The sequence below is a fragment of the Schistocerca piceifrons genome, chromosome 6 (assembly GCF_021461385.2).
Source record: "Schistocerca piceifrons isolate TAMUIC-IGC-003096 chromosome 6, iqSchPice1.1, whole genome shotgun sequence".
Taxonomy (NCBI): Eukaryota; Metazoa; Arthropoda; class Insecta; order Orthoptera; family Acrididae; genus Schistocerca; species Schistocerca piceifrons.
In genome coordinates, this window is record NC_060143.1 from 517511322 (window position 1) to 517523614 (window position 12293).

Genomic DNA, 12293 nt, shown 5'->3' on the forward strand with positions numbered 1-12293 from the left:
CATCTCTTGGTCTCCCTCTACGATTTTTACCCTCCACACTGCCCTCCAATGCTAAATTTGTGATCCCTTGATACCTCAGAACATGTCCTACCAACCGGTCCCTTCTTTTGTTAAGTTGTGCCACAAACTCCTCTTCTCCTCAATTCTATTCAATACTTCATCGTTAGTTATGTGATCTACCCATCTAATCATCAGCATTCTTCCGTAGCACCACATTTCAAAAGCTTCTATTCTCTTCTTGTCCAAAATATTTATCGTCCATGTTTCACTTCCATACATGGCTACACTCCATACAAATACTTTCAGAAACGACATCCTGACCATTAAATCTATACTCGATGTTAACAATTTTCTCTTCTTCAGAAACGCTTTCCTTGCCATTGCCAGTCTGTTGTTGTTGTTGTTGTGGTCTTCAGTCCTGAGACTGGTTTGATGCAGCTCTCCATGCTACTCTATCCTGTGCAAGCTTCTTCATCTCCCAGTACCTACTGCAACCTACATCCTTCTGAATCTGCTTAGTGTATTCATCTCTTGGTCTCCCTCTACGATTTTTACCCTCCACGCTGCTCTCCAATGCTAAATTTGTGATCCCTTGATGCCTCAAAACATGTCCTACCAACCGATCCCTTCTTCTAGTCAAGTTGCGCCACAAACTTCTCTTCTCCCCAATCCTATTCAATACCTCCTCATTAGTTACGTGATCTACCCACCTTATCTTCAGCATTCTTCTGTAGCACCACATTTCGAAAGCTTCTATTCTCTTCTTGTCCAAACTGGTTATCGTCCATGTTTCACTTCCATACATGGCTACACTCCATACAAATACTTTCAGAAACGACTTCCTGACACTTAAATCTATACTCGATGTTAACAAATTTCTCTTCTTCAGAAACGATTTCCTTGCCATTGCCAGTCAACCTTTTATATCCTCTCTACTTCCACCATCATCAGTTATTTTACTCCCTAAATAGCAAAACTCCTTTACTACTTTAAGTTTCTCATTTCCTAATCTAATCCCCTCAGCATCACCCGATTTAATTTTACTACATTCCATTATCCTCGTTTTGCTTTTGTTGATGTTCATCTTATATCCTCCTTTCAAGACACTGTCCATTCCGTTCAACTGCTCTTTCAAGTCCTTTGCTGTCTATGACAGAATTACAATGTCATCGGCGAACCTCAAAATTTTTACTTCTTCTCCATGAATATTAATACCTACTCCGAATTTTTCTTTTGTTTCCTTTGCTGCTTGCTCAGTATACAGATTGAATAACATCGGGGAGAGGCTACAACCCTGCCTCACTCCTTTCCCAACCACTGCTTCCCTTTCATGCCCCTCGACTCTTATAACTGCCATCTGGTTTCTGTACAAATTGTAAATAGCCTTTCGCTCCCTGTGTTTTACCCCTGCCACCTTCAGAATTTGAAAGAGAGTATTCCAGTTAACATTGTCAAAAGCTTTCTCTAAGTCTACAAATGCTAGAAACGTAGGTTTGCCTTTTCTTAATCTTTCTTCTAAGATAAGTCGTAAGGTTAGTATTGCCTCACGTGTTCCAACATTTCTACGGAATCCAAACTGATCTTCCCCGAGGGCCGCTTCTACCAGTTTTTCCATTCGTCTGTAAGGAATTCGCGTTAGTATTTTGCAGCTGTGACTTATTAAACTGATAGTTCGGTAATTTTCACATCTGTCGACACCAGCTTTCTTTGGGATTGGAATTATTATATTCTTCTTGAAGTCTGAGGGTATTTCGCCTGTCTCATACATCTTGCTCACCAGATGGTAGAGTTTTGTCATGACTGGCTCTCCCAAGGCCATCAGTAGTTCTAATGGAATATTGTCTACTCCCGGGGCCTTGTTTCGACTCAGGTCTTTCAGCGCTCTGTCAAACTCTTCACGCAGTATCTCATCTCCCATTTCATCTTCATCTACATCCTCTTCCATTTCCATAATATTGTCCTCAAGTACATCGCCCTTGTATAAACCCTCTATATACTCCGTCCACCTTTCTGCCTTCCCTTCTTTGCTTAGAACTGGGTTGCCATCTGAGCTCTTGATATTCATACAAGTGGTTCTCTTCTCTCCAAAGGTCTCTTTAATTTTCCTGTAGGCAGTATCTATCTTACCCCTAGTGAGACAAGCCTCTACATCCTTACATTTGTCCTCTAGCCATCCCTGTTTAGCCATTTTGCACTTCCTGTCGATCTCATTTTTGAGACGTTTGTATTCCTTTTTGCCTGCTTCATTTACTGCATTTTTATATTTTCTCCTTTCATCAATTAAATTCAATATTTCTCCTGTTACCGAAGGATTTCTACTAGCCCTCGTCTTTTTACCTACTTGATTCTCTGCTGCCTTCACTACTTCATCCCTCAGAGCTACCCATTCTTCTTCAACTGTACTTCTTTCCACCATCCCTGTCAATTGTTCCCTTATGCTCTCCCTGAAACTCTGTACAACCTCTGGTTCTTTCAGTTTATCCAGGTCCCATCTCCTTAAATTCCCACCTTTTTGCAGTTTCTTCAGTTTCAATCTGCAGTTCATAACCAATAGATTGTGGTCAGAATCCACATCTGCCCTGGAAATGTCTTACAATTTAAAACCTGGTTCCTAAATCTCTGTCTTACCATTATATAATCTATCTGATACCTTTTAGTAGCTCCAGGATTCTTCCAGGTATACAACCTTCTTTTATGATTCTTGAACCAAGTGTTAGCTATGATTAAGTTATGCTCTGTGCAAAATTCTACAAGGCGGCTTCCTCTTTCATTTCTTCCCCCCAATCCATATTCACCTACTATGTTTCCTTCTCTCCCTTTTCCTACTGACGAATTCCAGTCACCCATGACTATTAAATTTTCGTCTCCCTTCACTACCTGAATAATTTCTTTTATCTCGTCATACATTTCATCAATTTCTTCATCATCTGCAGAGCTAGTTGGCATATAAACTTGTACTACCGTAGTAGGCATGGGCTTTGTGTCTATCTTGGCCACAATAATGCGTTCACTATGCTGTTTGTAGTAGCTAACCCGCACTCCTATTTTTTTATTCATTATTAAACCTATTCCTGCATTATCCCTATTTGATTTTGTATTTATAACCCTGCAATCACCTGACCAAAAGTCTTGTTCCTCCTGCCACCGAACTTCACTAATTCCCACTATATCTAAATTTAACCTATCCATTTCCCTTTTTAAATTTTCTAACCTAGCTGCCCGATTAAGGGATCTGACATTCCACGCTCCGATCCGTAGAACGCCAGTTTTCTTTTTCCTGATAAAGACGTCCTCTTGAGTAGTCCCCGCCCGGAGATCCGAATGGGGGACTATTTTACCTCCGGAATATTTTACCCAAGAGGACGCCATCATCATTTACCCATACAGTAAAGCTGCATACCCTCTATAAAAATTACGGCTGTAGTTTCCCCTTGCTTCGCAGTACCAGCACAGCAAGGCCGTTTTGGTTAGTGTTACAAGGCCAGATCAGTCAATCATCCAGACTGTTGCCCCTGCAACTACTGAAAAGGCTGCTGCCCCTCTTCAGGAACCACACGTTTGTCTGGCCTCTCAACAGATACCCCTCCGTTGTGGTTGTGGTTGTGGTTGCACCTACGGTACGGCCATCTGTATCGCTGAGGTAAGCAAGCCTCCCCACCAACGGCAAGGGATCCATTTGATGATTTAATTTCAGTATTTATTTCTATCGTGAATCTCTTTAATACAATGTTTACACAGAGTGGTACGATTGTTACAGAACAGCTAAACCAGAAATTTGGACTGTTGGTGACCCCTGTGAGTACGATTGACCTGCTATGGATTCGCTTTGCGTGCCTTTTACATGCCGCTAAAGGGTTCGCATTCACTCGGCACTGTACTTTTTAGGCCATTTCAATTCCTTTGGACGCGAGATTTTCTTTGACTTGCATTTTCTATGCTTCCAAGTATAATTAATAATTACGAGTCATATGAGACTTTATCTTTCGTTATTTTGTAATTTTCCATTTAATACCGATTTTACTTGTGTTCCCGCTAATAATTTTATTGTCTCACTTTGGGTCCTAGTGGTGATACACAAACGTGATAATGACGCCCGAATCAATGTCGGAGCTAAAAATGTTTCCACAGTAGACCAGTCCGTAACTTGACATTAGCTCATTCGAAACAGTCACGCGCGTGCACCTACACAGGTACGATGACGTCATAAGTAAAACAAGTACTGCGAAACAAACAAATACATACATGATCCATCCATTGTAGGCTGAATCATTGTTCACGTATTATGAGTCTCGTAGTTTTTAGCAACTCTAGTCTGACGGTATTTTGACTGACGAGCGAACAGAGGTTTCCACGCCAAATTTTAGGGCGAAGCACCTATGGCAGTTTTGCTCGGCCGTTGGTTCTTCCTGTATGGACTGGGAACCAGCGTAACAATGTCCAGTTATCTAATACACGCAGAAAGTGCACAGTGATCGCTCGTTAGAAGCCAAATGTCGGCCCCCAGTGTGGAGGATTCTCTCTTTCAGTCTCAGAAACCGCTCGTCTACGTGTTCCGGTACGGCCACTGCCGGCCGCCGGGGTCCTCTTTCGTTTTCAGGGTCAGCTGAGCTGTAGCCGCCGACCGTATGTAATAAACACACTTCGCCACGCCACACTTGTTAAGAATCCGTTCTGTTCCAAGCTTACAGATTTACTCTTTTTACCGAAGTGGACTAACAGCAGAAATACAGCTTCCCACACAGTCACTCTGCCTGCAGAACGTAGCGGCTGTAACAGCGTATTTTTACTCTGAGTGATGCTGCGGGCTTGGGTTCGATTCCAGGCCGGGTTGGAGATTTTCTTCGCTCGTGGACTTGGTGTTGTGTTGTCTTCGTCATCATTTTATCCTCATCACCGGCATGCAAGTCGCCCAGTGTGGCGCCGACTGAAATAAAACTCGGCGGTCGAACTTCACCGGATGGGGCCCCCCTTCCAGCAATGCCATACGACCATTTCATTTCATTTCTTTACTTGGAATGTCACCAACCCTGAAAAGCGAATTGATACTGCAGAAAATGTTCGACCAATACGACACATTTACATAGATAGTATATGCAGTATGTATTGCTAATGACTGTACTAGCACTATTTTGAAACTACCTCTTTCACTTCTTCTCACGCCGCGGCAATGAGCGAGCGACCGGCTCACGTCGAGTAATGGCGTCGCAAGCGGAGGGGAGATGAAGAGGAATTGGAACGAAGCAGCTTGGCACGGGGAACCATTGCCAACGAGCGTAGCTATTCTACAACATAAATGTTAGCTCTACGGACAAGTATCGCTTCATTTTGGCTAATTGATGCCTTTCGTGAGAAACTGATCTCTTGAGACTACTGTATTGATGAGAAACGACAATGGAATGGAGCTTACATTTTTTTTTTAAATTGTTGATAGGGGCGATTCTAGAAGTCGTTCGAGTGAGGGGAGAGGGGGGGGGGGGGAGGGCTTGAGGGGAATGGAATATCGCTTAACAAAAGGAGGGTTGGTGTCCTCCACCGACAAATTGGTAAAATTTAGTGTTGCTTAAAGTAGTTTGTTTTGGAGTTCAGGGTAAAAAATGTCTAATTAGACGCCCATTTTAAGTTAAATGATATTTATTGGTTTAGATAGTAAGCTATTTGCCGCTCTTATTGTTTTGGTAAAATGTGTTTGAAATGCATTGCAACCTATATTGCTGCATAATTATAAAAAATGATTGAATCCGTTGGAGTAATATATTCGGTGATTTCTGAAGTCATTTTATCCAGTGTAATATGATACTCCATTGGGGGAGAGGGGGGGAGGCTATAGCCCCCATAGCCTCCCCCCCCCCTTGCCACCACCCCTGATTGTTGAGGCCAGGAACATGGGGCAGCAATGTACGAAATATGGTATTTCCTACGACTGACGCAACCTTATGATGAACTTCGTTTTCTGACGAAGTTTAAACTGACTTGAACTTGTATTTCATAATCATTTTATTCACATGTTAAACAAAATACACTGGATTTCAATGAATTTTACTTATTTATTTTTGTACTAACAATGTCCGGTATCACTTCTGAGCATTGTCAATGCGAAGATAAGGTTTGAAGTAGCACTCTATGAGTGAGCTTCTGTAGGTGGATTTCGTTCTCTTCATTGCGGAAAATAGTTGCTCGCACGATTACGTAGCTCCGTACATAGACATATTCGAACTGTAATCTTGCGAAGTCATGCAAATTTATGACGAGGGAAATTTTTATACGCGTCGACAAGCCTTACTTTATTACGAATCTTAGTACGCAGATGCCTGTCACACTGTAGGTCTGTGAGTTATAAATGTAGCTATCCGTCCTGCACTGACATCTTGTAAACTGCTGTCTGCTTATCGATGCTTTGAAGTTCCGAATCCGGCCATAATGGTACTTTTCATCGATTTACAAAGAGCTACTCTCCACTTTACCCTGTGCGCCATTAAGTACGAGTATATACGTTTGCGTCTAGGGCCACGGCGAACGTAACATAGGGTCACTCCTCTGAAGACAGCGATCAGTTTGCACTTCCCTTGCGCTACACAATGACGTCTGACCACCGCCTTTTACTGGGAGCGCTCACTACCCAGGCGGCGATAGAATGTGTGAGCTCATGCTCCCCTAACCGCCTCCTGAATACCCCTGTTCTGTCATATTCGGTGCGGTACTAAAAACCGCCATTAGTCAGTTACAAGTGAATTTTATCATGTAGAACGAATATGTATTTTACAGGACCTGTCAGATTGTCTCAGCACGATGTTCCAAATATGTCCATCCAATAAAATTGTCATGTCATTATGTTTCAGTTTGGCAGGTGCTTATATTAACATTGCCCATTCAGCATGTATGACCAGTAATGCATAATTATTTAAATTTGTTAATATGCTTGACCACCCTCATTTCCGCATTCGTCCTCTGTAATTTACCATAATAGGATTCGAAGAACCGAATACGCACTACGATTATGGGACAATGCGCTCTCATTGTGGTCGCTGTTGCAAGATGTCATAATAGATCTGTGCCATGAGACACTGTATTATTAGGACGACACACCTGTTTTTTTTACGAAAGCTTATTGGCTAAATAAACAATATATATTGTTCATTCCATGTAGGCTTTCACGGCCGGCGTCTTTATCAGTAAACTCTTCCGGGCTAAGTTGCCGTGGTCGATCTGTAGAACTTCTTCTCCCTGACGTTTCGTTCTCAACTACGGAGAACATCTTCCGAGGTGAGTCGACGACTGGCTGCTAGGAGCTGGGGCCGCCGCTTATACAGAGATCGTAGGGGGCGCCACCACACGTCACATGGCGTCGATGTGCAGCTCTCTCTGGCTATCGTCTGTTCTCTCGATTGCAGGCAATCGATTGTCACGTGATTGATGCAACGTCGACCGCCATATCTTATCCAATTTTAATCCTTCTTCTTTACGATTAAAATTGTATTGATGTTTGTGGATTTCAATTGCCTCTCTATACATACGTGTATAATAGTGCGACGTCCCCGCTAGCACGCTTGTTTCACCAAATTTTATGTCGTGATCTCCATCCTTGCCTGCAATCGAGAGAACAGACGATAGCCAGAGATAGCTGCACATCGACGCCATGTGACGTGTGGTGGCGCCCCCTACGATCTCTATATAAGCGGCGGCCCCAGCTCCTAGCAGCCAGTCGTCGACTCACCTCGGAAGATGTTCTCCGTAGTTGAGAACGAAACATCAGGGAGAAGAAGTTCTACAGATCGACCACGGCAACTTAGCCCGGAAGAGTTTACTGATAAATATATATTGTTTTTAAATATTTTATGATAATTGACTGATCTGGCCTTGTAGCACTAACGAAAACGACCTTGCTGTGCTGGTCCTAGGTAAAAAGACAAGGGCTAGTAGAAATACTTAGGTAACAGAAGAAATATTGAATTTAATTGATGAAAGGAGAAAATATAAAAATGCAGTAAATGAAGCAGGCAAAAAGAAATACAAACGTCTCAAAAATGAGATCGACAGGAAGTGCAAAATGGCTAAGCATGGATGGCTAGAGGACAAATGTAAGGATGTAGAGACTTATCGCACTTGGGGTAAGATAGATACTGCCTACAGGAAAATTTAACAGACCTTTGGTGAAAAGAGAACCACTTGTATGAATATCAAGAGCTCAGATGGAAACCCAGTTCTAAGCAAAGAAGGGAAAGCAGAAAGCTGAAAGGAGTATATAGAGGGTCTACACAAGGGCGATGTACTTGAGGACAATATTATGGAAATGGAAGAGGATGTAGATGAAGATGAAATGGGAGATACGATACTGCGTGAAGAGTTTGACAGAGCACTGAAAGACCTGAGTCGAAACAAGGCTCCGGGAGTAGACAACATTCCATTAGAACTACTGACGGCCTTGGGAGAGCCAGTCCTGACAAAACTCTACCATCTGGTGAGCAAGATGTATGAGACAAGCGAAATACCCTCAGACTTCAAGAAGAATATAATAATTCCAATCCCAAAGAAAGCAGGTGGTAACAGATGTGAAAATTACCGAACAATCAGTTTAATAAGTCACGGATGCAAAATACTAACGCGAATTCTTTACAGACGAATGGAAAAACTGGTAGAAGCCGTCTCGGGGGAGATCAGTTTGGATTCCGTAGAAATGTTGGAACACGTGAGGCAATACTGACCCTACGACTTATCTTAGAAGAAAGATTAAGGAAAGGCAAACCTACGTTTCTAGCATTTGTAGACTTAGAGAAGGCTTTTGACAATGTTGACTGGATTACTCTCTTTCAAATTCTGAAGGTGGCAGGGGTAAAACACAGGGAGCGAAAGGCTATTTACAATTTGTACAGAAACCAGATGGCAGTTATAAGATTCGGGGGACATGAAAGGGAAGCAGTGATTGGGAAGAGAGTGAGACAGGGTTGTAGCCTCTCCCCGATGTTATTCAATCTGTATATTGAGCAAGCAGTGAAGGAAACAAAAGAAAAATTCGGAGTAGGTATTAAAATCCATGGAGAACAAATAAAAACTTTGAGGTTCGCCGATGACATTGTAATTCTGTCAGAGACAGCAAAGGACTTAGCAGTTGAACGGAATGGATAGTGCCTTGAAAGGAGAATATAAGATGAACATCAACAAAAGCAAAACGAGGATAATGGAATGTAGTCGAATTAAGTCGAGTGATGCTGAGGGAATTAGATTAGGATATGAGACACTTAAAGTAGTAAAGGAGTTTTGCTATTTGGGGAGCAAAATAACTGATGATGGTCGAAGTAGAGAGGATATAAAATGTAGACTGGCAATGGCAAGGAAATCGTTTCTGAAGAAAAGAAATTTGTTAACATCGAGTATAGATTTAAGTGTCAGGAAGTTGTTTCTGAAAGTATTTGTATGGAGCGTAGCCATGTACGAAAGTGAAACATGAACGGTAACTAGTTTGGACAAGAAGAGAATAGAAGCTTTCGAAATGTGGTGCTACAGAAGAATGCTGAAGATGTGGCACAACTTGAATAGAAGAAGGGATCGGTTGGTAGGACATGTTCTGAGGCATCAAGGGATCACCAATTTATTATTGAAGGGCAGCGTGGAGGGTAAAAATCGTAGAGGGAGACCAAGAGGTGAATACACTAAGCAGATTCAGAAGGATGTAGGTTGCAGTAGGTACTGGGAGATGAAGAAGCTTGCACAGGATAGAGTAGCATGGAGAGCTGCATCAAACCAGTCTCAGGACTGAAGACCACAACAACAAACAAATTTTTAGATTACAACTGCCTGTACGTTTGTAATGAAACAAAATATGTACTTTCATTTATTTATTATTTGTAGTCATTTTGTATTTACTATGACTAGTTAATAAAGGTGCTTAGACGCTTCCACGTTTAAATGCGACACGACCATGGGCTGAGGACATGCGCTTGTGCATGAGGAGTTCCACTAGCGCCATCGAACATTTCCCGGTGCTATCGGCTGTGGTGGTCTCCAGTAAGCACACACAGGCTGACTGTGACTGTCATCTACGACTATTCTGCAAAGCTGGTATTGCCGTTTGATGTTCGTCATTAAGATCAGGCACTTTCAGTGCAGGTATGCCTGAATCCTTGTAATTTATTCCTGTTAGTTTTGGATTGTTTATATTGTAATTCCGTACATTCTATTCACTGTTCACTGACAAATATGTACTATTTTCGCATCATTAGTAGACCCGACTTGACAATGAACCAGTTGCTTCGAAACTAGTCGCGAGACATATGTACTGCAACTGTGGTAGATTTGTTAACAAACGCTTGATGAAATGATAAGAAACGTTGCTGGTGCAGTATCAACAAAATGTTTAAACTGAAGAGTTTGCAACGGGAAACAAACCGAGTGTTGCTATTGACACTGGGCGACGGGTGAAACACGTAATGAGCGGTATCTTATTTGGCTGATTATAGCTGCACGTTACAAAAACCAAATTGCATGTATCTGCCGTAACACGAGAGAAAAAGCGCGTGACGGCTCTCAGGAGAGACGTTCCACACAGTATCACTTCATTAACACATGTGCGCCTGTATGGCGTAGAAGCGAGATGTCCGTGTCACACAACAATATGTTTCGTTTAGATGCGGCGTATGGTGCGGGTGCAGACGCAGTATCTTATCAGGCTATTACAAACGAGTGAGTAGGTAACACGGAAGCACGTTAGGAATTACTCACTAGGGGTGATAACTGCTGCTAGACGCTTGTGTCGTTACATAAAGGTGCTGACACAACGGTTCCTGTTTCCAAGATCAACTGTGTCTGGGACAGAGCTTCAGTATCGTAGGACAATGTTTTCAGATCTGTGAACCTTGTACAGGACGACGACGAATGTACGTCGTATCGCCTCCGCAGAGCCATGTTGGGCGATAGCCGCTGTAGGCTGTCCGGATCCCGTTTCCAGTTGGGCTCTGCGGAGTTTAATATATTATTATTACTTAGTCACTTAAAAATATTCTTTATTTATTATTATAAATAAATATTATTTATGTGTGCTTTTATTTTAATTGTTGGTTTATTTGGTTTAGCTTAGTTCCTTATTTCCTTTTATCTTTACTCTCCTGAAAACCTGGAAAATATAAATATTTCGTTTTAAGTACCACAGGAGAGCAAGAGAAATATTCCGCAGCGGCGATCTCGCGGAAGTTTCTCGTCCTTACCTGCCCCACCTGAAATTCCTAAAACCTTTACTCGCTACACAAATCGTTCGGCACAACTGTGTGCTATGTTTGATGAGTCTGGATGATAGATCCAACAATTTAGCAAGTTATAGCTTATTAATTCGGAGATAATCTCTCGACGAATTCTGATCGTGGAAAATGTAGCTTCGCACTATCGTTCCACACTTCACCACCGAGCGATCTACGTCTCGTAATATATATACCGTGATAATTATCTAATTGCGGTATGGAGATACACACCTTGAATACTTGATGTTAGTTATTGGCAATTATTTTGTGCAAAAAACTATTTGAACATTTACTATATACCGTAATGTCATCTCACAACAATTGAACCTGTCTCCTTGTCTCACACGTCCGATCCCTCTATTTTTACCACAAAGAGTCCTTAAAACAAAATCTTTGGTTCAGTAGGGCAGAGACGCGTTCGTAACACAGTACGTTCAATTCTCGCAGTCGGTATATGCCGTTTATCACTATATCACTCCGTCGCATCCGATTTCATCGATTCTCGGTTTTTCCAGTTCCCTATGACCACCCTCCCCACCCCCGCCTCGACCACAGCATTGCGACTTCGATGACAGAAGACTCTAATCCTGATTAAATGACAAACGGAATCCTGACATTTAATGGGCAACTACGGTATGTCAATCATTATGCAGTTTATCCTATAACTTCGTTAGAACGCTCTACCTCTGCGGGGGACAAACGAATTAATTCTTGAATACCTCATAGACTGGTATTGCAGTTCTTTTAATCTCCGTGCTTGCTAAGAAAAGCTGGAGACGAATTCCACCTTATGCAACGCACCGTTTTGTAGTTGTGTTTTCATCCAGCCATGTTTCAGCATTTTATTGTGCCATCTACGGGGGGTTCCTCCAGAACTGTTATTACATATCAACCACTTGTGAGGGTTATATGAACTTTCGGTGAAAAATGTTTACGTTTGTAAGGAGATCGATTACAATCAAGTATTTTACATCAGATTTATTCACCAAGCACGGAGTTCTTGACGCCATTACTTGTTGTATTGACTATGTGGTTTTCGTTTGTTTTCTGGCATGTTTGAGATTTGAC